The sequence below is a fragment of the Pimephales promelas genome, chromosome 14 (assembly GCF_988280905.1).
Source record: "Pimephales promelas chromosome 14, fPimPro1.hap1.1, whole genome shotgun sequence".
Classification (NCBI taxonomy): domain Eukaryota; kingdom Metazoa; phylum Chordata; class Actinopteri; order Cypriniformes; family Leuciscidae; genus Pimephales; species Pimephales promelas.
In genome coordinates, this window is record NC_142782.1 from 17,197,384 (window position 1) to 17,224,324 (window position 26,941).

Sequence of the window (26,941 nt, forward strand, 5' to 3'; positions counted from 1 at the left end):
TTGTTTTTGCAAGGGGCTGCAGAAACAAAAGACAAATACATTTTAATCTGTTGCTGCCTTCATACAGTAAGGAGAATGCATGGCACATCATCCAGCATTGCAGGATATTCCGTCAGTCATCTATGGCCACGTCTTTGTGTCTGCTTTCGATCTCTGCCTTCAAAGGCCATTAGCAGTTTTCCCTTTTGAGAGGAGAAAGGCACAAGCTCTAGTCCTTGAGATCTTCTCGCGCTAACACAGAATGACATGTTTCCAATGAGTGAACCGATAATCCCTTCTATTTGTTTTCTGCTCTGCAGTTAACAAGTTTCATTAAAGCTGCAGTCCGGCGTTTTTCCTCTTTGTTGCCACCTTTCTTCGAAATCTGCAATTGCAGTCATTCGCGGAATTATCAACTTTACATTAGTAAAGTTTAACACAACTTTACAGTCAGTAGCCGCGCCGGTGTGGATACTGGCAGATTATTCATTTTGGAAGTATGACCAACATAAGAATTTTCACCGGAAAATGTCATCTGAACTAGTAAGAAACATCCACTTTTGTTCTGGTTCTGACATTGCAGTAAATTGCGCTGATTAAATCTAACAACCACTTATCATATCACGCAAAACCGTGCAAATTATACTTTGTTCTCAAATTGTTAACGTTAACAACGTCAGCATTGCGTGACTACATGTAATGTCCGTCCGATATGTATCCTTGTTTTTGCATGGGCCGGTTGCAGTCTCTTTTTTTCTGTAGCCACACCGAAGTCCGGACAAGTTCTTTTGCATTTTACAGTAATTGAGTTTCTAGTTGTCATTGGTGATTGTCGTTTGAACCTTTCTGGATCCGCCATCAAATTTATGTTTAATTATATCAAAGCTGAGAAAAGGCCACCTCCTCCTCCAACATCCTCACGCGCAATATAGCTTATACTAGCTAAGGCAAGCATATAGTTTTGAAAACTGGCTGGTTATGGATTTTCTCAAATATGTATTTTGGAAAATTTTTAACCCAAAAAAAGCTACGGACTTCAGCTTTAAACAAATAAGGCTGTAATATTTCTGCTGACATTTTAGAACTAGTTGTTTCTTGAGATCTGAAGTTTGCAACTTAAAGGTGCCATCTGTCAAAAAAAAAAAAAAATCAAATAATACTCCATACCGGATGGGGGCAGTATACCTCCAGAAAGTGAGTTGTACTTGTGCCGCGGCCGCGCGCGCACGCACTCTCACGTCTTCAAACAACACGAGCGAGCGCTGTTTTGCTCTCTCTCCCTCGCGCATATTAATCAATTCAATTGACACGATAGTAAAAGGTTGGAAGACCGCAGTTTCACGTGAAGCATTTGGAGATTTTTAGAGATTATGGACTCAATGAACAACATCTCAACACTAAATTATAATAGACGTCTCATAGACCTCTGTCTCAAATACGTACAAGCCGGTGCTGTTCGACGATATGGGAAAATAAATGCCTGGGCTATTATGTGAAGTTTTATGGAATTCGTTTTGTTCACATTACATTTTTATTGTTAGTTTGAATTAATTTGACAGACAGCATTCGCTGATGTTGATCAAGCTAGCGCCATTCAGAGCTGCCAACTCACCGTGAGACACGCAATTGACACTTTTCACAAGCTCTCACGCCACACATCAATTTTGTCACGCACAGAAAATGACACGGAGACCGACAGACTAGACAGAGCAGGTTAGTTATGATGTATAGAAAAATCTGAGCTCTCAGATTCTGTCAATTTTATTATGCAATTCAAACAATAAATACCGTTTTGGCGCTGGCAAATGTTACACGTCAGATCCCTAGCGGACGTGAACCGATCATCTCTACTTGGTAAAAGAACACGAACACTGTTGAAAGATACACTATGCTACAACTTACCAAAATGTATTCCTCATACATAATATCGACCAATCGTTTTTTGATCTCTTCCCTGAACTGAAATGTAGTAGTGGGCTGTACTTTCCAAACGATTGACATCAGGTTCAAGTACACACAAGCTGTGCGAGTTATTAGTGTATTGCAGTTTGGCTGGTGGTTATGTTGCCCGCATACCACCTCCAATGGCCGAAACTGGTATTATGACACCTGCCGGGCCGGGGCTAGTAATTTAGTATGCTAATTCAGGTTAATATCTCGGCAGCACTATAACTAGTCATTTTTTTAATGACATCATCAACCTTATTTCTTCTCATTCTTTTGATGTGTGTAGCTCATTTTTTGGATATTTTAACCTCAATTCTTACACATGGCACCTTTAAGCATCAGAAATGTTTCTTTTTCATGCCAGAACTGTCTCATTGAGGAAACATTGCTGCAATTGTTATCTTGCACAACAATAATTTGAAGGTGTCCTAGAACATTGAATGTTACCACATGTCCGAATGAATGTTTGGTTCAACTGCAACATATAGTTAGTTATATGCTAGACTTGAACATGTGCATCCATCAAGAGACATGTTTACACCTCTTAATCTGTCTTCAAAGAGGAGGACAAGTCCTTCTGGAGGACACATGCTGGCCCCGGCATCTTCTGTGCTGTTGGGGATGATCCTTGGCCCCAGTTTTGAGAGACACTGGTGTTCCCCCTTCTAGAAAACAGCTGTCCTCCCCACTCAGCATTTATCTTCTCTGATCTGCCCCAACCTTTTAGAGCTTTCTCATCTGACAGCTTCCAGACACACCAAGTCAAACTTCACTGGGAGCTAATATTGCACGCATAGACACGCTAACATTAATCCTGCTGGCCAGACCTCTAGTGCCACAGGATCCTGTCGAGAGCTTGGTCATATTCTTTGCCACAGGACGGTTGTTGTGAAACAGCCTCAAGAGAACAAATGAGACTTTAAAATACAATACACTTCAAAATCCCAATTTATGGCTTTGTTTTATAGTAAATAACATTTCTAAAATTAGAATCTTGACAAGCAATTTTAGGGGAACATTTTTTATATTTTTTCAATCACTTTTTTGTACCTTTTTAGTGAGGTTTTATGCTTGAAGGAACAACAACAACAAATCGAATGTAATTAAAGGCTATTATTTTAATTATTTGATTTTTTTAAATGTTACATTTAATGTTTACATTTAAACAAAATAATACTTTGTTTTTTTTTGCAACAGTATAATCTATTAGAAATTCTCCCTATAACAATATGATTCCTACTAATGAAAACTTTGGATTGGATAAACTGAGGTATTTAAAGTTTGAAATACTTAACTACTTGCCCATCAGGAAAAAACAATCAAAAACAGACCTCGTGCTGTTAAGATAATATTTTGATCTCTCAGAATGATAAATGAGATATTTCACCATATTTGCTGGATTTTTTTTATAGAAAAAAAAAACAACTGGCAATAATTGAATCCTGGAGATGTAGTGCAGGTACTGCAGCTTGTTGACTGTTCACTGTCCACTCAAATGTTCATCTATCATACAGGAGCAAACTGCAGAAATGCATAATATTTTTAAAATGTTGATTAGTGAACCTTGTGCCGCAGTTTATCAAGGTAATACATCACCAGTGATGAGATATTAATCTCTGGATGAGCCATAACCGTTTCTTCCCCTCTGACAGGTCTAGAGCTCACAGGACTTTAATATGACAACGGAGCTCCGAGAGCCATCTCGGAAAATTAATTAAAAACCGAATCAAACCTGGTAGAAAACACAACCAACACTTAATGAGGACTCAACGCCATGAATCAGCCAGCCACCGCAACAGGAGCTTTATATATCCACGCGGCCACACTTTTAGATGTGCGGTGATGTATTAGCCCTGTGTGTCATGTACAAATGTGGTGTGCTTTTCATGTATTGATAACACAAACACGCATGCACGCACACATTAAAAAATGCAGCTGGACAAAACAATGAAAACACCTGACCTGACTGACAACATAAAGACAGCTCTTTTATCCCAGTTAAAAATGAAGTTAATGCAAAAATTAAACAATACAATGCCACAGAGCAAATTTCGATTTGATGGGCCAATACGTCTCTGTGTTTGTGCCACTAATCACGTTAATTGATCTTTCTTTTGTGGCACAGGAGCTGGGCTCAGATTACATTAGGCATAATGAGGATTTAATGTGGGGTCAAGAGCAGGCCGGGGTCCTACCTTGTCAGGACATTGAGGGAGACTGTGTTTGTTTACACCCCGCTAGGCTCACCGCTCCACACAACAACTGCACCAGGGGACGGCACGGGGAGGGGCCCGCATTGGCTAAATGTTCTCAAAAATGTACTTTGAAAAAAACCCCCAAAAAACACCATTTCGTTTTGATTTATTACTTAGTTTTTTAGTTGGAATTTTTTTCATTAAATGTTTTTATTTATTTTTAAACATATTTACTATAAACAACTATAAACATTTCAAAAATCTATAATATTGCATATTGATTTTTTTTTTTATTTGTTCTACAGCAGAACAGGAAACAAAGTACATTTATTTATTTATTTATACCTTCATTCATTTATTTATTTATTTATATGTACACAATACCTTTTATTGACCAAAAACCTTATGAGGGATATTTCAAATATTTAATAGTATCTTATCTATTCTACAGCAGTGTGGGACAACAACAAATCTGAAGTTAAACATACATTGTGAGTTTAGAAAAAAGCTATTCCTGTGTGTGTGTGTGTGTGTGTGTGTGTGTGTGTGTGTATGTGTTTGTTTATATGATCTATGAGAACACAAATTTGTATATTGACGGGTATTACACTGGTATTACAATGTAAACGTGTTTTTTGAGGACTATTCCTCGTCCTCAAGTCCTCGTAATTAAAATTGGCTTAAAAGCATATAAAACATGTTTTATTAAAATGTAAGAAATGTAGAAAGTCTTATTAGGTTAGGGGATAGAATATACAGCATATATGTACAGTATAAAAACCATTAGGCCTATAGAATGTCCTCTTAATGATAGGTGCACAAACGTGTGTGTATGTGCACAAAACTCCTGAGGTCATGCCACACTTTTCATGACAAAGGGCAGAGTGAACCCAGCTCTCCCGTCTGGTGAACAATCCAGCCCTGTCTGTCTTTCCTCTAAAGATCAGCCCACACAAAAGACCAGATTCAGCTGTTTATGAACCCCTCTGCCTCTCTATTCATCTAGTGCTGCCATTATTCCAAGGTCATACCAAAGAGCTGGATTTAGAAAGCCCTAACTGAAGTCCAATTATATTCACAGTCCTTTCCACACAGCCCAACACTAGCAGAGAACTCTTTTTTTTTTCTACTGTTGGACAGGTGACCTCTATTTAAGAGATACTCATATATATAGTAGGGATGAGATGCATTGAAATGAAATGAAACTTATACAATAACATGGAAGAAGATCGGATTAGTTTCCCTTCCATGCCGTTTCTGTTTTTGCTTTAGACTAGGACGGAAAAGATTGCAAGTGCATTCGGAAATGAATTTAATATATTTTTCAATCCCAACTAGTTCTGAAAGCTTCTCATTTTAAAGTTGAGACCTGAAAGGGAATAACAAAAATACCAAGTGATCTCATGCTTCAGCTTCAGTAATGAGAATTTCATTTTGATAACATTGATGGAGAAATGTTTGAAATATATAATAAAGTTGTCATCCAACGAAAGGGAAAAAAAAAAAAACTCTGGCAATGTTTACCCTTTTAGAAGCGGTTCCTGAAAGGTCAGGAAAGTCTCTGCCATCTTTGGCACTAACAGAGAAAAGGCCTTGGTCCTCGAGGGCATTTTCAACAAAGCATGTTGAAAGCACCTCTTTTCAAATATAGTGGAAAAGACGGACAGTTATAAGGTGAAACAAAATTCATTTGGGCTTTTAGACTGAGCGAGTTAAATCGAACACAGAATCTAAACGCAGTTACCCTTTCTTCGGGTTTAGCTGCGTAGCAAGTGATAGAGTAAAGCCAATACTAATGTTTACTCATTAACTCAGAGGACAGACGGTAGACAGGGACTTGAAACTCCAAAGGGGACAGCTCCTCTAACTGTGTCTCCTTGATAAGTTTGCATTTCAAAAGACCTTGGTCTAATCCATTAGGGGGGCTAGGAAAACAAGATGTTCCTCTCCAGTTTGGCTAATTAGCTCCCCCCCCCCTCCTCCTCGTCAGAGCAGTCCATATTCTTAAAGTGCTGTTGGGATCCAGATGTGTAACTAGGCTAATGACTGACTGACTAACAAAGAAAAATGGATGCCCAATTCTTGAGCAGCGATGGAAGTCTCTGGTAGTCAGTGCCCATTTTAGGCCCACAGAGTTAATCACCCTGAGCGCTTTGCCAAATGCATCTTTACATCCATTTAGTGACATTTAGGTCTGGTAAGTCAGACAGATGTTTGTTTTAGTGGTGATGTGGTAAGTATTGGACAACACTTTGTCTAGCCCTGAGTTTGACTTATTGTAATCTGTTTAAAGGGGTCATTTGTAACTGAGTTAAAAAGAAAGAAAGAAAGAAAGAAAGAAAGAAAGAAAGAAAGAAAGAAAGAAAGTTCCAATTTGCCAGTTCAAGATGTCAAACAACATGATACACTTGTTATTGCCATTAAAGGAGTAGTTCACTTTTGAAAAAAACATTTGCTGATAATTTACTCACCCCCATGTCATCCAAGATGTCCATGTCTTTCTTTCTTCAGTCGAAAAGAAATTAAGGTTTTTGATGAAAACATTCCAGCATTTTTCTCCATATAATGTACTTCAGTGGGAACCAAATGGTTCAAGGTCTAAAAAAGGTCCTCAAATTCGTGACGTTTACGTTCGTGACTCTCCTGTTTTTGAATTTGTTCATCAAAATGAACGAATCTTTTTCCGAGTCATTTGTTTCATTCAACAAACAAAACGAACAAACGGACTGACTGGGAAAAAGATTCGTTAATTTTGGTGAACGACTTCGAACAGGAGAGTCACGAATGCGCATCACAGTACAGAGCAAGGCGAGCATTTGATCTTATAAAACTTAAACTTGTTTTTTTTTTAAATGAGCGATCGTTTCGCTTGATAAGATTGATAATTCGCTTGATAATTCGCTTATTCATCGTTTGGAATTGTTTAAAGCCCTTTGAACAGTTTGCAGTTTGCACTGAAAGTGTCTTTTGGACCTTGAATCTTTTGGACCTTGGAGAAAAATGCTGGAATGTTTTCATCAAAAAAATAATTTTCTTTTCGACTGAAGAAAGAAAGACATGGACATCTTTGATGACATGGGAGTGAGTAAATTATCAGCAAAAGTTTTTTGAAAAGTGAACTACTCCTTTAATGGACAATCAGATTACAGTAGGTCCTTCTTACTATGAAGTTCCTACATGGAGGAGTGGAGAAAAAAGTTATTAGTCCATTGATTCAACATAATTTTAAATATGCAACATTTTTGGGTTCAGTAAGAATAAATATTTTGAAAAAGTCTCTTATCCAAGGTTCCATTTATTTGATCAAAAATTCAGTCCCAAACAGTAATATTGTGACATACACGTAAATATAACTGTTGTCTATTTTAATGTTAAAATGTAATTTTAAGATATAAGAAATCATTCTAATATGCTGATTTGGTGCTCAAAAAACATACTAGTCATTTTTGAAGAAGCTTGATAAAATAACTTGTTGCAATTATGAAGAGTGAAAGAGTTTATTTTTAAGGCTACATGTTTGTGTGTGTGTTTTTTTTTAATCAAATTGCATTTGTTATTAAAGTATCCAAAGCGTCGCCATGTTATCTGCTCAATTTCAAACTCTAAAAGATGATGCTAAATTATCTGTGCATAAGATAATTAATATTCATGAGATTGGCCGTCATCATTTTGTGAGGCCACGCCCAGCCAATCAATCACCTGAACCCAAACTCACATGTTTTTGGGCCACTTCATCCTTATAAACTAACAGATGTTGATTCAGATGGAAGATTAACTTTAGAAGAAATTCATCTCTGTGTTAGATGAATGAATGTGTTTTAGATAATATGAACACTTAAAGTTGACTGTAAGACCAGTATGCTAATGAGCATCTTTCTGTGACACATTCTAGGTCCGCCCTGCATGTGTTAGCAGGGATGTCCCAGGCCTAGCGTCGCCCACAGGGTGAGGGCAGGGAGATGGGTGGCTTATGCAGACTGCAGTGGTTGTGCTACCTATCTTCCTCTTGAAACAAAGCAGAGCTGACAGAGGCCACCTCAGGAGACGGCTCACTCTCCATCACAGCGCTGAGAGGAAGAGGCAGGGTCTGTCAGGGGTCCCTTACCACCACAGAGAGCTACGGACCCCCATCCTGCTGCTGTCTCCACTGCAAACATGTACCATCCATACATTGAGGAAGGATACAGGTATACAGTACAGGCGGGAATAGCCGATGTAAGGGATACCGGGGCAAGTGGTCACAGGATCACAGGGACTATAAATTGTGTGCCACACTAAAATGCCAACGTTTATATATAAACTACCTTTCGGAAGACATGGAGTTGATTTGATTTTTTTCATTGCTTCCAAAAAGAAGTCTCTTATGTTCTATATTTATCAAAAATACTGTAAAAACAGGAATATTGTGAAATATTATTATAATTTAAAATAACTGTTTTCTATTGTGATCTATTTTAAAATGTAATTTATTTCTGTGATGGAAAAGATTTTTTATTATTATTATTTTATTTTTTAGCAGCCATTACTCAGGTTGTCAGTGTCATATGACCCTTCAAAAATCATCCTAATATGCTGATTTGGTGATTTTGGATTTCTTATTATTACACATTTTGAAAATAGTTGTTCTGCTAAATAATTTTGGAGAAACAGTGATTTAAATATATATATATAGAAACATAATAAACAACATTCATATGTCACATATAAAAAAAAAAAACTAAAGTATTGGGGGAAATATTGTAGTTTATTTATTTTATTATTATTTTTGTTTTACATTTTATAATTTTATAACAGTTTTTGTTTTGCTGTTTAAATTTGGCCATCAAGTCTTCAATGGGCTGTTTAATGGCATTCCATTCACACAGAGAAAAAAGGTTGTAAAAATAGAGAGGTACAACAGATTGTCACTGGGACATATTTGTACTTTTTTTACCATTAAAAGGTTCTGAGTAGTACCTTAATGTACGTATTTGTACTCAAAGGCACTATGCACCTTTTAGGAGTAAGGAATGTCCTTTTAAGGGGACTGCCCCAGTGACAAGCTGTTGTACCCCTAAAGGTACAATTTTTACACCTTTTTTCCCTGTGTTGTTTCCATTATCAAAGCATTTTGTCATGTGCTCTTTAACTGCATTTTTATTTTCTGGGCAACAACGTCTGAATGACCAGTAGCTTTTTAGTAGCCGTATGTCACTTTAAAAAAAAAAAAAAAAACTGACCCCAAGAGATATTTGCTTGGGCAAAAACTACTGTGACCACTTGCCCCAGTCTCCGCTTACAGTAATAGAATTTTCGCCATGATTGTTAATTCAATTCATTGTCACTTTTAATAATCTGCCTGAAGGAAGAAATGGAATTCGATAACAAAAGTTCACACGCTATTGTTTGACAATGTCGAATACATAAAATTATACTAAAGAACAACAAAAATCTGTTACATCAATATACCGCACTGCTCTCGGAAATCCTCCAACCATTACTGCATGTCAAATTCCACTCAGCAAATTGAGAGTTTGTCACCTGTACCCTTTCAACCAGGGCTATCAGTTTTAATTCTGCAAACTTTCTTCTTCTGTCAAAATTGGTGTGGAGGAAAAGAAACGAGAGGAGAGAAAAGGGAGACAAAGGGAGAGCTCCCCTTCTAACTTTTTTCTGTGAAGCAAAATGCTGTTATCCTCGAGTGGTGTCAAGAACTCTATCTCTCGCTTGCTTTCCCCCCCCCCCACCCCAGCCAGGTGACAAGCACAAGACGAGAGAGAGATAAGATTGGAAAAGAATCCCACTCCACTGAGTAAATAAATAATCAATACTCATCTAAATGTAAATGAGAAAGTAGCCCTCTTTGATAGCATCGTTTTTATCAACCAACCAATTTTCCTCAGACACTCACTGGGCCTCAACCAAATCACCATCATTCAGCGTCCGAGTAATGGAGAAGAAAAAAGAACTGTGAGAAAGAGAGAGGGGGTGAAAAGGAAAGCTATGTGAATGGGTCACCTGAAACCTGAAGTTCAGTCAACCTTCACCAACACCATTTCACTAGAAATGCCATTTTGTTGCACTCTTATTTTTGTCCATTGAATTTTTTGATACTCTTGTCAATTACTGCCCGCACCAAGCTTTCAGAATATCAGTGTCTAAATCAATTGCCGCTGCCAAATCGTCTTTTGTCCTTTATTTGAGTCACTTCTTTATCATCATAACTTCTGCATGTCAGTCTAGGGTAGTAATTTTGAGTCGTGCTCACGTATCAGTGCCTTTTTAAAATACAAACCGTATTGATTTCACCTTCCCATGGCTTCATGAGGGCAGGTTGCATGAGAGGGTTTTCACTTCACTTGTCAGTAACTGTCAAACTGCAGTGCGAAAGATAAAAAAAAACGTGTTGGCTTAGTGAAATAAAAAGTAAGGGCAGGTTTTAAAATATGAATTACATCAGGAGAATAGATTAGGGCTTGGGGCATGCTGTTTGAAAAGTGTTAACAGGAGCTCCTTGACCTGGCCGAACACTTGAGGGTTTTTCTGGAAAATAAACACTCGAGTCAAAAATAGCGATAGCAGCTGAAGCCCAGAAAAAGGGATTTTAGAACACAAAATGAAACTTTTGTCATAATTTACCATAACATACAGCCAATTAAACCCTGTATTATATGTACAAAAGGAGTCCTGTGGTGCATGATAGGTCACATGACAAGTGAAAACAGATGTTTTGGTGTCAGTTATGTTAAACCTGGATTGATGTTATAATAAAACATTAAAATATATTTTATTTAGACATGTGGGAATGGTATGTCAGAGCTCTAGGAGACAGGACTATTGAATAAATGCCTAATATTATTCATTGTTTTCTTCATATGGATCACTATCACACAGCTTCAGAAGTAAATACAGTGTCTTTTTTGGAGCTAAATCATACTGTAAATGAGTTAATCAATTTTAAATCAGTAGGAATACGTAATATTCATTTTTTTGGGGACATTTTAGGTTGTATTAATTATTATTGCAGAATTTTTTTTTTTTTTCTCCACACTACCTTTTAGAAGTTTAGGATTGGTAATTTCTGGTCGTTTCTAAAGAAATTAAAACTTTAAGACGCATTATATTGACCAAATATGACTGTACAAACAATGTTACAAAGAATCCTGAAAAAAATGGATCACATTTTCCACACAAATATTAAGCACAACAACATTGATAACAATAAGTATGTTTCCATGAGCAGCAAATCAGCATATCGGAATGATTTAAAAGTACATTAATATTTCACAATGTGTATTTGATTTAATAAATGCAGACGTTGTAAGTATATGAGATTTCATTTGTATGGTCGTGTATTTGGGCCTTCCAAAAAAAAAAAAAACGTTCAAAAAAAAAAAATGAATGGACATTCATGCATTTCCAAATGCTTTCATTTGACCCTCGCCCATTCCCTGACTGATCTAGAGGGAAGAGTTGAAAGTGGTTCTCTCCATCTTACCTCTGTCACACGCAGATGTGCTAAACATGGCTGACAGGTCGAGGAGAGCGGGGAGCACAAGTCCCCTCTTACTCCGCCCTGATCCAAGACCTGTAAGGGCCATGTCCAGAGCGAGGGCAGGGGCCTAAACTCACCCTGACAGCTCCTCGACAGATCTCACAGCCTTACTGACATCTGGACGTGTGCTGTAAAATCGGAGGAGTTCAAACCAATTTGGCGATGGAGCCCAGGTGACACGGGGGGGCGGCTCGGTGGGATTAAGGTGGTCGGAGATACCTGTCCACTTGCAATTTGCAATCTCTGTGGAAGGGAAAGAAAGGAAATTCTGTATTAAAATAGCTTGGAGCAATTCCCAGCCCAAGTTTAATCCTGATGCATGAAATCATCTGTCTGATTTAATTAAGTGCTGACTTGGCATTCACTGCCATGATTTTTCAGCACAAATGCAAGGTAAGTCATGTCAGAAATTAAATGATATAAGTGGAAATGTGATTTATTTTAAGAACACAAAGAGTTAAATTGGCTGTTACAAAGATCTGTAAATAAATAACCTGTATAAATGAATGAAAGCGGGGTCTGCGTATTCCTCTGAGTTGCTAGGCTTTAGGTTTGTAAGATGAGGATTCGGTGTAGATGCTCAGTGGGCTTGCTGGAAAATGTCAACAAAGCTGCAAACATCTGCCAGGGACCTGTCAGTTAGATCAGATGGCCCTCTCTGATTCTCCTGTCGTGGCTCCTCGTCGATACTGCGCTCCGGAGGGGGGTGGGAGGGTGGAAAGCAGGCGGGAGAGGGCTGAAACTGAAAAGGGAGGCCCTGAAAACCAAAAATGAGCCAACATCTGCCTGATTTGAGCTGTGGATTTTTTTTTATAGCTTTTTTTGTGCCTTAGTGAGGAATCAAGGATGCATGTGGTAGAATAAGGAGACACCTGTTATTGCAGACAAAGCTGTCAAAAGCCTGAAAAAGTGTGGAAAAGGAGTCAGGCTTTGTGTGAAATATGCAGAACACAATATGCCAGAATGCTTGGCTGAGACGATTAGAGGAATTGTAGGACAGCAAGGCGATTATCGTGGTTAGAATGACTGTGAGAGTCATGAAACAAACCGAATACTATGTTCGAAAAGGAAATGACCCAATCTACGGAGCCCCTAAAGAGACATAGTGACAGAAAAAAATGTGATAGAAGGAAAAAGTAAATTTCAATGCTTTTGCATTCTCTAGTTGGGTAATTATTTTGTATATAATTTGCCGGCATGAGGGAGCTATCAACATACAGCGTTATGAAATCGATTTTAAAATCAAGCTTGCTATTTACATTGCAATCAAGTGTACTGCGTGTATAGGGAGCGACTGTGACCGCACACATTTCACAAGATAAGGTATTTGTCATTTATCATTGCCATTTAAGTGAAATCACTGAACTTAAATATACAAGTTTGATAAAAATCATCATTAAAGAAGAAAATTTCAAATGGCATTTAGAGGCTTTTGCATCTGAACTCTTCATGTAACCCTGTAACAAATTAATTATAAAAGGGAATTAATTCCCTTTTATAATTAATTAATTATTAAGGGAATTAATTAATAAGTTGTTAAAATAATAAACTAACCAGAATTAGTGTAAAAGTGTAAGAAAAATTATAAATCAAAAAGAAATGCATGTCAGTGTGATGATTGACATTTGAATGATTTGTCCAATTAAGTGAGGTTATGTTGAAGTCCCGCCCCACCACGTTGCTGTATGGGGGAATCCATTTTCTTTTTTCTGCGTGACTGTGAGACGAGCAGCAGCATAAATTTGTATAAAAGTTAAAATCGTCAGAGAGGACTGAATAAGAGACATTTATATTGGTGAGTACACATTTTAAAATGTGTAAACTTTCATAAATGTGATCGTGTACTGGGGTTAATTTGAGAGTGAATGTATCAGTATGAAATGCTGATAAGCTCTGATGTTAATGGGTAAAAGGTGATGCAATGGTTAATGTGTTTATGAGTTTGTAATGTTCATATTTCGTTGTTGATCATATTGAACTAGTGATTTTGTGTAAGTTGCATAATATTATCTAAGCTGTCGAATCACGAAGGGAAATGTTGCTGTTAAATGCTGAACCGGATAACAAGTGTTACGGTTATTTGTGTGTTAAACTAAAACACACATTAAACGAATGTGTGTTTTGAACTAAATGCTGCCTGTTGCACATGCAGGTCAGGTCTTCTTTTTTCTACGTTGGAACTGCGTTGGATCTAAGATGGCGAGCCTTCCCAGCGAGATGAAGTCGATTGATGTGAGATTTGAATCCAACACCAGTGGAATTCGGTAGGAATGTTCTGATTGCTTGTTAGTTTTTTTTTTTTTTTTTAAACGGGACTTAGCTTTATTTTGGAAAGCTCAGAGTATTTTGTTTTCCCGTACTAAAAGATCTTTGGAACTGTTGAATCACTTTTCTGCGATTCAAAGGACGTTTGGACATTCTGAACTGAATAAACGGATCGAATCTTTTGAATCAAATTCGTCCAAACCGATCTGAAGTGAACTTTTCCAACTCAGCCTTTTGAACTGAACAGTTCTAAAGATTCTTTTGAACTGATACGATTTGTTTTCTTCTGAACTGTTTTCTTTTTGCATTTTGTTCTGTTTTTGAATGTGATTTTAGTGAGTTGACCATTTTTCCAATTGTGAATATTTATCACTGTTTATGGGGTTGAATTTTATGTAGTATAGACCCCTTGTCAGTTGGTAAACATGGTGACGTTTTTATGTGGGTGGAGCTTAGGTGGAGGCAGAACGATCCCTCTGGCCGCTTCACTAACGCTATTTAGCAAGTATTGTTAGCTTGTTTTTTAACAATGACTGGAGAAAATCAGATTTTATCATAGGTCACTAACTGTCCAGGACCACGATTGTTATTTCCAAAAGTTGTTTTTGAAGGACAGAACCAGATTGGCCGACCCGTAGCCGCCTACACGCTCACTCAATGCATGGACGATCTAACAGGATTAACGTACATTACCTCTGTTGAGTGGCCTGACTTCTACACCTACCTTATAGAGAAACCGATCGTAAAGAGAAACTGAGGGCATACAAATCTTTAGATGCCTATAACTATGTGCTGAATGGTCCTGTACAAGACTTGTGTGTATGATCCACAGTTCTGCCGCCAGGTCAGAGAACACGACAATGTAAAGAGTGTCATGACGGTGTGATTTTAATCATGTGAATATTTTCTAGAGATAAAAAATCCAGATACAGCATAATTAATTTTTCATTGATACTTGCATCAAACAACACAATAAGATGACATTAAAAAAAAAATAATAGTAATTTAAGCTCCTTATTATGTAGCCAAATCTGTGCTGGTTTGCATTGGCCGCCTCCAGTTTTCACTTTGTTTAGCCTCCAGCTAGGGCCGTGACATAACTGTGACGTCGGCGCAAAAGGGGTCTATTTAACTGAGTGAACAAACAAAAGAGTCAAGTGAAATTTTCCACTAATTGTGAATTGAAGTGAATCCCTATAACTGGGTTTACATTGAACAAAGACAATAATTTGACAATTTGTTTTTTTTTCCCCCCTTCTTTTGAATATCAACAGTCATTCATTTAAATATTAAGATTTACTTTATTATTTAAACAGTGTTGTCTTAATTACACCTCCATAGTCAAACCTACTGGCCTATTGTTAATACTAGTAAAAAAGTGCAATATTATTTGACACGTGTGCTACATATATATTAACTTACAAGACACTTAAATGAGCATAAACATCTTCTGATAAATCCATTTTCAAATATAGATAGAATAGCATACATAACAACAGCATAGACAACATTACAATACACATGCTACCACAACAACTACATTCCTTTTAATATACAAATGTATACACAAATTTGAAATTTAACAAATATTAAAAGATTCTTCACTGTAAATACCGAAATTACACCGTAAATCCAACAAAGTGAAAGATGCTTGATAGAAAAAGTGAAAAATCGTAATAGGACCCCTTTAAGACAAAGATTCAACAAAAGCACCAACACATCTGCAGTCTTTGTGCTGTTACTGAGAATGACATTGCAAAGGATTTCATGTGTACCATACCTTCCATTAACTTCACGTGTGCCCTCCGAAATGACCCTCTCGTCCCATGGGAATCCTACTCATCCAGCTCAGCACTGAACCAGACGGTCCGGCTGTGAAACGCTGGGCCGCTAGACAGGTTTGAAAACACTAAGGCAAATCACTGGTGAGAAAAGGCCAACATCCCATTTCATGATCACAACTACTGATGAGTGTGAAACGTCAACCAGCTGTCCCCCAACTCCACGAGAAACAACCATTCTCACACAAAATATGGAACCCGTCAGCAACCGACATGTTTGCATTTTCCACTAAATGATCAATTATGAACATTATGCTAAATTGAGTAATTTCAAACACGTGGAGCTGGCGCAGAAAGAAGACAGGAGAAGAAAGGAATCGGAGAGATGAAAAAAGCTGTGTGTTTTAAGGGTTTAAAATAATATTTATTCCTCTGACGCTCTCATATCTAAGCAATTTAGCCGTGGTTGGAAATTGTCTGGCTAAGTTCTTCCAGTCCCACAGTTTAATCCGCTCAAGGGAGATTTGCAGACGATTCCCAAAACCATTTTCAACTTAAACTTCTCTCAACCTGGAGAGACAGAAAAAAATGCTGGGGAAAGAATAGCAGAGAAATGTGAAATCTTGACAGGACGAAGCCGGCCTTAATGCTATTCGAGCACAGCTGTTTTCATTTAAATACAAGGTTTTCGCCCTTCTTAAAAGCCTAGCATCATCCCTGCTTCCCTCCATAATCTCTCCCGCTTGAAACATTTGGAGAAAACACTGTATCAGAATGTGCAGGCAATAGTGCTGGCATTCTTCTTTGATAAATTCATACTGTTTCTCAAAACAAAATACAGTGAAGGAAAGTAAAATTATTGAAACCTCATACTTTGCCTATATGAGCACTTTTCCCCCTTTGATATGAGCTTATCTCTATCAATGGATGACCTTATTATGCTTTTTCGAATATTTTCTTTCACGCAGTGTGTAATACACCACAAAAAGTTGTTGTCTCCTAAAAGAATAGATTAATCCGTCATTTCAGCCTCACTTCCTGTTACATACCTACATAACACATTTGCATAATACCAGCCATATGATCTTCATTGGCTGCTAGAAAGAAACGTCTACTTTGACCCGTCCTCAAACACTAAAAGTTGTAGCTGAAGCCTGCAAAGTTTGGTTCATGTTGTTCATGTCAAGAAGCGCATGTTTTCAGAGCTGTGAATCCACTTTGCATGCTCTTCAAACGGATGAAGACTTTCAGATACTGGAAAAAACAACACCATAACACCATTGTTACTGTTTGTATCAAGCTAGCGCTAAGGGAAATCTGACATTCAGATATGGTAATGTTTCCGATTCGCGATTTAAGCAGTCGACCAATCACAGCAGAATTGGCCCCTTGAAAAGGAGGAGTTTAGAGAGACTGAATCTTAAAATGAACCCGTTTCAAACTCTTTAATAAATTAGGTGTTGTGCAATGTTTACTATGAGAAATTTAAATTGTTCACTTATCACTAATCACTACTAATAATATATATTTTTAAAGATAACAATTATATACTGTGTATATATATATATATATATATATATATACTATAAGGTCTCATTAGTTGACATGGTACAACAAGATTAATAAATGCTGTAGAAGTATTGTTCATTGTTGGGTTATATTAACTAATGTAGTTATCTAATGTTAATGAAACCTTATTTATTTACCATATATGGCTATTTTTATATATACTATTATTATATATATATATAGGGGCGGCAGTGGCTCAGTGGTTCATGTAGGTTGTCTACAAACCGAAAGGTTGGTGGTTCAATCCCCGGTTCCACCTGACCAAGTGTCGAGGTGTCCATGAGCAAGACACCTAACCCCGGCTGCTCCCGACGAGCTGGATGGCGCCTTGTATGGCTACCGTCGGTGTATGACTGTGTGTGTGAATGGGTGAATGTGAGGCAAATTGTAAAGCGCTTTGGTGGCCATTGGGTCTATGAAAGCGCTATATAAATGCAGTCCATTTACCATTACCATTTACCATATAACTATTATTATTACAATTATGCTTTAAAATTCTAATATTTATAGTGGTCCCTTGTAATAATAATTTATTATAGTAACTATTAATTATCATTTGGTTATAAACATTTTCTTTTGTGTCCCACAACAGAAAGTCATCCAGGGTTTTGAACACCATGCCGGTGGGAAAATGATGACAGAATTGCCTTTTTTTTTTCCTGTGAACTATCCCTTTAACATTTTTCTCTCAGCCACCACCAACCCCCAGAGTCCCTGTTGTTTTCATTCTTTTTCTTCTGGTCTGTGTGTTACAGTGGGCAAAATTGGGCTTTGGCTTTCCGACCTTACTCTCCCCACCTCTGAAAAGAGATGAAGGACAGCTCATAGCTCCTATATCTCTCAACATGTATATTCACCCCTATTCCCACTTGGTCATGATTCTGCTGCTTAGATCGGGCACTTCTGAATTGCATTGCTCAACAACTGGGCTGCAAACCATTTAAAGACCAATTTCCACCGACCATAACGCCTTTATCGCTGGTGTTGTCAACTCAATTTTCGAATTTTGCCATACACCCTGGCTCCCCTATTGAAGTGTCATCTGATTTGCTGTGATTCTGACAAGGCTCCAGTCATCACCGTAATCTCTACGCTGCTCTCCCACTTTTCCTTCTCCGGTAACAACCTTCCATGCCTATCTTACGTCAGAATACAAGATAACGTGGTTTGCTGTGGCACGCCAAATGAGGTAGCGCTGGATGTTTATATTGCAAGACAGACCTTCTTGCTTGTCCTATAGTAAAAATGATCTCACACATTTTGAGTTGTCTGTGGTGACTTGGTCAGACACTTGGTCACTACAGTCTGTGCGAGACTGTAAAGAGAAGGTCATCCATTGCAGCAATGACAGCTTTTATTGAGATTAGAGAGCAGTAAATAAACTTTACTGCCATTGGAACCCTTAGCATTCGCTTGCTGTTAAAGACGCTCCTTAGATTGTTTGTGGCAAACTCACCTTCTCAGTTGAATTAGGTTAAGTGAAAAAGGCAACTCCTAAAACTTCTAGACATCCCACACTTTAAATTAAGGGGTTTGCGGAAAAGAGGCTTGTTTCCGCCAAGGGATAAAAAATAAAAAGGTAATTAATCTCAAAATTCTGACTTCTTTTCTCAGAATTGCATGATGTAAATTGTAGTTGCGAGTTTCAAAGTCAGATTTGCGAGATATAAACTCAAGATTGCGAGGAAAAAAAAGTCAGAACCTATGTTTTCTTATATCACTTATTCATTCATATTAGGGCTTAAAAATCCTGGAAGAATGGAATCCATACTTTTAATTTATTTTGAATTATGTTATGTTTATTTTGAAATATGTAAAAAAAAAATTGTAAATGTCATAAAATGAGCAACTATCTCAAACAAGAAGGCACAAAATAGTGCACTCATCCCCCACTAAGTTGTCCTCACCACAAAGTCAGTGGTAGAGTGCTGCTTGTGTTTTGAAGGAATTGAAAACACTGCCTGGGGCACTATCACATTACTGGTCATGAGGGAGCCATGGTAAGATCACTTTATGGAATAAGCCCCAAAAATAGGCCGGCTGTCTCCTCATATTCTCTAACGCTCAATGGGCACGTAGCCAACCTGACTTTAGGTACACCATTCCCGAGTAAAACTGCTGATGGGTGATGATCGCAGCGATGCTTACCATGATGGTGTCATTATTTCTGAACCATATCCTCCACAACCATATGTTTTAGCAATAGATCTGGTTCAATTAGTTTTTTTTGTAGAAATATTTAGATTTTCAGGAAAGGGCAAGTGTACTAGCAAAATACAAAGATCACTAGTTAAATAATCATAGGCAATTTGAATAATTAAAAATCTGATTCAAAGTGATTTTTGTAAAAAGTCAATATATATAAAAAGTCAATATATATAAAGCGTGTGTATATATATTAGAGGTGGGCATAGATAATTTTTTTTTAATCTAGATTAATTTTGAAATTAATCTAGATTAATCTAGATTAAAATGGCTCATTTGAATTCTACCAAAGGCGTGTGCTATACCCAAATAAATAACTTCGCAGTTAGTTTGTAATTAGGCCTAAATATGTTTTATACAAGATTTAATACTGGAATGTTCATATTATTATAAATAATGAGAGTAATCACAATTATTTTATTCTATTGTCAACCCTAGTTTTAAACAGCACGAAATAATAACTAAATCAGTTTTTTTTCATTAGGTTTTCTTGTGTAATTCTAAACCCATTTGATCTACTTTTCTTCTATGTAACACGAAATGAATTATTTTGTAGTGTCCAGAAAGCTCTTTTTCTTACAATAGCTACAAATAAATAGAGAGGGATGAAATATGAATGCATATAATGCATAATACAGAAATCAGCTGCTTGAATGACAATTGCTGATGTTATTGGATTTTCAGGTGAGATTCTCAATGAGTTCAGTTAGCGGATGCTCTGAAATCACTTCATACGTTTTCTGTATCCGATCTTGAGAAGATCAGGTGTAGCCTAAATGCCCTCCAAAACTCTGATCACTCAAACCACATCAGAAGGCAGTCTTGGCCCCATTCCAGACGGAACTGGACATGTGTAAATGCATCTGGTTGTTGAAACCACATATGGAAATGTTACTACTCCCAAAAATGCTAAAAATTAAACATGTGTGAGAGCGTGTTATAGGCCATATGTCATGTTATTTTAGTCAGATATGACGACGCTACTGCGATGCGCATCACCTCAGGTGAGCAGCTGAGCGCCTATCTAACCAGCGCGCCGCAATCTATCGCAAATCAAAGTGAAAGTAAGTCGCAGACACTTAACACTACCATCTTCATTAAAAGTAAAGAAACTAAATGATCTTACCAGGTTGCCGCTCTCTCTTATTGCTGTCTTTGCTGATTTTGAAATTAGCCAAAATGCAGCTCATATCTGTTTTCGGTGACGTGCACTTCATTAAATCCGCATATAGCGTGGGGGAATTGAAGATCTGATTAATATCCGTTTTGCAAAAACACATGTATGTGACCAAGTGTAAATCGAATTGTTTTGATAAATCAGCTATCTGATCTAAAAAAAGGCATGAAGTGGCCAGGTGTAAACAGCCCCCTAGACGTGGCGCGGCGCTGCGCTTCTCGTTCGGTGTGCGACCCCTTTTTTACGGATGTGTGTTTCCCTCATATTAAATATAAAATCCATCTCTGATATGTTCCTAATGTCTGGATAAACAGACGTTTCAATATATTGGTTTTAAATTACCCTTACAGTGCAATTCGACTACATCTGCGCTAAAATATCACAGTGAAAGTCATCATAGCTTGCGTGGTATAGTCAGCTCCCAACTCAACTGTGAGAATAGATTAACGGCGATATTTTTTTTATCGCCCGCCAAGAGTCTTACGTTAACGCCGATAACGGCCCACCCCTAATATATATATATATATATATATATATATAATTCATTCAAAACACAATTTTTGTATGAATTATATTGCATTTTACAAAATTATTAATTATTTTGTAAAATATTTCATCTAATCATTGATATGTTCTTCATGATTTGTAGTGCAGCATCTTAAATAATTCTTATTTTACCTCATTGTGTTTTTATTTTATTTTTCAAAATGATAACTTTTTAATTGTTGAATCCCAAATTTTAAGTTTTCTCAGATGCTTGGTTTACACTTTAATTTAAGGTGTCCTTTTACTAAGTAATATAATTAACTACATTTACTTACTATACTATTAGGGTAAGGGTTAAGGTTTGGTTTAGGGTTAGTTGCATCGCATGTGATTACTATAATAAATACATGTAAAATGTGTAACAGGGACACTGTAAAATAGTGTTACCAACTCTTGGACCCCACTGTAGTTTGCTGATCTTCAGTCCTTTATGTGTTCTTGAAACACCAGCAACTAAAATCTTAAATCATGTAAGAGAATGTATGAAAGATCAAAGGCAAACATGTTTGAGTGCTGCACAATCTGTTTTCAATATTTGTGATGACCATCATCTTCATTTTCGCTATAACAGTCATCTACACTACTACCCACAGTTATCAACCTTCAACATCCCCTCACCAGCATATCTATTCTCTCTCTCTCTTTCTCTGCATGGTTCAGGTGAGTGTAGAGGTTGCAGACCTTGTGCTGAACAGTGATGCACAGCCTCCATTACTGCTGTGCCTGCGACCACATGGCCCGATCTGTTGTTTATGACGCTGACATGTGCAGTAATGGGGGTTTGTTTTTTTTCCTGCTCCTCAACATGGCGTATACCATCACATCAACCGTGTCTGAACTGTTAGCTGCTGCATTTGGGATGATAAATAATAACTTTTAAATCTTTCAATTATTTTGTTAATCTTTGTGACCATGATAAACAGTATAGTTTATTTTAAACTATTTTACTACTTTTGTTTAAAAGTAGAATGAAAAAAATACAAGGTGAAATAAATAAGTGTGAATAAAAAAAAATAGTTATTGCTATTCTCATTCTCTATTAAAAAATATATATTTGTTGGAATCTTACCAAAAATAAATAAATACTGAGCTACAATTGTTTGTCGATAGAGTAAACAAAGTCAATTTTGAGAACATTTGAGTTAAAGTTTTCTGAAGGTTCCAAAACAAAATCATCTAGCAACCATAACTTAAAATCCCTGGTAATAACGGAATAAGTCAGCCAAATATCAATAGGAACAATATATATATACACACACACACAACTTCTTTTTTACCATGATACCATAATTGTTTGATTAACATTAATGAAACAGACATCATATATAGACCTACTGTTACCGCACAGATCTAATGTAATGTTACACATGGGGGCTGGATTTCCTGAAACATTCTATACGCTACGCCATTCTTAAAATTTAAGCTGTATCTTATCGTAAATATGTGTTTCCTGAAAAGTTCTTTAGTATACCTTCTGTAAGCCATACATTCGGAAGGTTGGTCTGGGCCACTCTTTGCTCTACCTTATCACGGTTGACAGTGCACTCCGCAAGTGGCCTTTACATCGTCTTTACATCCGAGTCTATACGAATATAATTCTGAAGTTGTAATACACCCAGTGTTCATTTAAGCTAATTCAAGTGTTTTCATGCAAAGAATAAAATTGTCATTACACTGATTGTTGTAAGCTTTTTAATGATATTATCCAAAGGTACATCAGATGGCAAATCATTAGGTAGTAAAGGCTTAGGAGTCTATTTTAAGGGAATGATTGTGGTGGAGAGCTTGCTCGAACTATGGCAGCGATACAGCGACTTGTGCTAAAACAAAGAATGCAGCTTTCTCACATAACACAGTGAAGCAGCCCCTGCACGAGTAAAGAATTGATTCTCGAGCCATCGATATCAAGCAACCCCCTAAGGTATAGTTCGGGGAACATGCCTAGTTAAGTTATACCTTAAAAGTCTTAGTAGTGCGCTAAGAGACAATGTTATTGGGAAATCCAGTCCAGATATTTTTTCCCTAACTGTTAACCAAACGTTCACTTAAATTATTTATAGATTTATAGATAATTTATAGCAACATGACATCATGACTTTTGCGTAAACATACACGCCACTTTCGAGTCAAGTGGTGTGTTATCTCTACGCATTTTGAGCTATCCGCGTGTATGTCTACGCCATTAACGTCTGAGTGATTCCGCGTGTCTGTACACGCCGTCAAATGTCCACGTGAAACGAAGCAAAATGTAGATCTACATCTGGGGAGCGATATTTTTTTTTTCCTAGGATGGTAAGGGAACAGTCATAAATGCCATTAACCCCAGTGACGGTTAGGTTCAGGGACGGGCTTGAGGTGAGTCATATATTTATATATACAGTAATAACTAGGGATGCACCGAATATTCGGCCGCCGAAAATTTTCGGCCGAAAATGGCCCAAAAGTGCATTTTCGGTTTTCGGCCGAAAGACTTTTATCACCGAAACAATACGGCCGAAATGTTGTGATGACGCAAACAGAAACCGCGACCTGCACGCGTGCTTGTCTGAAGCAACATGTCTGCGGTGCGGACGTATTTCAGTGTATCTAAACCCGCGAGGAGACGGAAGCCTTGTTTATCCACCTATATCTGCTCTAAACAACGCGTGCCGCCATGACGACGATTCCGGTTGCGAGCGGGTCAAGAGCGGTGCGCGCACTGTCTGTGGAGACTCGCGCTGCGGAGGCAGGCGAAAGTAAACAAGGCAGCGCGAGTCTCCACAGAGAGCTCCAAACGGTCGAGCCGTTTATACTTGACGCGCTCTCCGTTTTACTATTCCTTGAAACGACAGGGGACGACTCAAGTAACTGTCCTCTAACCATCAGGAATCGGTGAGAAGAAGAAAGATAAACGCATGACAATGCTTATTTTTTAGTAGGCTATTCCACCACCAATACAAAAATAATCATGTAAAACCCAGTAAACCCTGAGATTATTACTTGTGACATTACAAAAAATATGTATATGGGATTGGGAACTATGTATGTATGTATGGAACTAAATTAATGCTCTCTTAAATATTTAAATGCATTCACTAAACATGTTTCATTAAGTTTCATGTACATTTGTATTAAACATGGACCATTGTTCATTTAAAAAGGCTTTTGTTATTGTATGCCAAATTTTTAAAATGTAACTAATTTAGACATGCAAACTGGGTGCTACTGATGAGAAGTTTTCGCTCGGCTTTGTTTTTGAGAGAACGTTTCATTTTAAAACCTTTCTGCAGGCCAGTAGATTATTATTTAGTGTATGAGTGGGGTCAAGTTAAACATTTTAGTTTGAATTTTATTTTTTACTGTGCATTGTGCTTAATAAATATTTGCATAATTTGTAATTGATTTATTCTTTGAAAATGTGATATTAATATGCAATTGCAATGCCTTGATTTTAGTAAAGTTTGTACACAGTCATAGCCATAAATACCATGATACTAATAATTCTTTCGGTGTTTCGGTTTTCGGCTTTGGTTTCCTCTTTTTCGGTTTTCGGTTTCGGTCAAGAATTTTCATTTCGGTGCATCCCTAGTAATAACGTTAAGTCAACGGATTTCATAAACACGCTGAAAAGCGATTATGTGTCTTGATAGCACGCCAAAAATGGAAATACGAATTGGCGTGTCATACACGTGCTACTTCATGAGATCAGTCTGATTTAGAAATGTAGATATTTTTAAATATTGTAATTCTGTGTATTGGCTCGACGCTGTCTGAGGCGTCTTTCTGTGCATTGACAATTTGCAGTGAATATTTAATTAGAGTGCTGCTCTTTAAAACAATAACAAACCTGTGCAGAGGTGAAGCGTCATGTGTTGAGAAGCAAGCAGAGCAGGCATTTTTCATGGACAAAATAAAGGTACTCCTCTCAGAAAACGTACAAATAAAGATATTTTTTAGATGTTTAATTGCCATTTCTTCTTAAAGAACAAATTTATGTGAACTCAAATTCAACAAAAAATGACATTTTAGGCTACACTTGTTTTGCCTGTAGCTCGAAATTAGCCCTTGCACATTCCAACTCGTTTTAACAGCACGGGTAACATATAAAAAACAGATAGTAATAGCCGTGTAAGTAAATCTCACTCGCCTGGCCTCAAGAGGTGAGTTAGCGACTGATGTTAGCAGTTGGGGTCTTAAGTGTCATTGTTAGCATGCCCACATCCCATGCTGGAAACGGCGGTTCAGATCCTGCTCAGAGCGGAGTGAGTAGATCCGGAGGGGTTACATTGGTGCCATGATTCGGATGGGAGTGAGGTTTATAGGGGTGAGTGTAATGGAGGCCAGCTAGTATGAACAATACTCGTAAACCTCACTACCCTGCATGCCTCAAGTGGTACATTAGCGACTGAAACCACTGTTGCGGTCTTTAGCACTCTTGTTAGCTAATCCACCTCCAAAACAGCGCAGTCTCATCCCAAGACGTCATATAACTGACGTCTTGGGACGTGATTTGACCATACGTCAACATCCGCCTTTTTAGGGTGTACCCTTAAACGTCGGTTAAATGACGTTATCGGGTCCTAACCCTACCCCAGACCTAAACCTACCCCGTCACCTAACCAACATTAAAGGTAAAGTGTCAGTTGTATGACGGCCCGGGATCGTCATGTAACCGATGTTTAAGGGTACCCTAAAAAGGTGGATGTTGACGTATGGTCAAAAGACGTCCCAAGACGTCAGTTATATGACTTCTTGGGATGAGACTGTGTAAAACTGGAATCCAAAACTGGAAACGTTGGTTCAAATCTCACTCAAAGCTGTGCAAGTAGAACCAGAGGCGTTGCATAATAGCCATCTAAAAACTTTTTCAAGCGAGAGAAAGGAGATTAAAGGGGGGTGGGGGGCGGGGCATCCACTGTTAAAGGCACAATATTCACCAATATTCGGTTTTTTTTCACCACGAGAGGGCACATTTTCCAACAATAACAAAGGCGTAGATTTATAACGCAGTGATGAGCTGAATGATGGGAATTGTCAGGCTGATGGATCTAATAATGTTTATGGATGAGTCCGAACATTCATGTTTATTAACATTACAGTGGTATGAAGCAGGTCGCAATTGCTAAATAGACAGAGAATACATGCGAGTCACGCGGCTATAAAGAAGAAAGGTCATTTAATTCTACCGAACTACCCGCAAGTGCTGGATGACTCATACAGTCAGTTTATTAGATGAATTAAACTTGTGAGGTAACGCAGCGCTGCTTCACTTGGTCTAACGTTACACTATCACACTAAAGGGTTTTTAAATGTCTGTTGAAAGTTATAGTGTTATACTATGTGTTAGTTTGTTTGCTATACGAAACTAACAGTAAGCTAGATCAACATTAGAATAACATACTGACCATATTCTAACATTTCATCATGTTGAGCTAACATTATATAACATTGATTTGTTTTATGTACATTTGCTCACCTGTCTAATAAAGCTATCAATTCATGACTTGTGAAGCTCTGTCAAGTCCAAGTTAGTTACGGACATGGAGCTCTCAGCATCTCAAAAACGACACTCTGATATTGATCCTTATTTTAGTTGACGTGTCGACTGATTGGGATCACGCTTAGAGTGCCTGTCATCTTCGAGTACTATTAAAACGAGCCAATGTAATTGTTGTGCGTGAAATGCATTATACACTCCGGCCCTGTGGCACGGGTATAAATACAGAAGTGGATGCACGCACTAGTTGTCTTTCACTTTGGAGCC

The 26,941-nt window shown here is 37.6% G+C and overlaps 1 long non-coding RNA gene across 1 annotated transcript in view; it reads left to right on the forward strand.

Annotated features, from left to right (window-relative positions):
* The first annotated feature begins 13,230 nt into the window (after window positions 1-13,230).
* Window positions 13,231-26,941, forward strand: part of LOC148973708 (uncharacterized) — a 36,734-nt gene continuing 23,023 nt past the window's right edge. The window contains exons 1-2 of the long non-coding RNA XR_016146421.1: window positions 13,231-13,450; window positions 13,808-13,919. This is a non-coding gene — a long non-coding RNA (uncharacterized LOC148973708). The remainder of the gene's footprint in view (window positions 13,451-13,807; window positions 13,920-26,941) is intronic.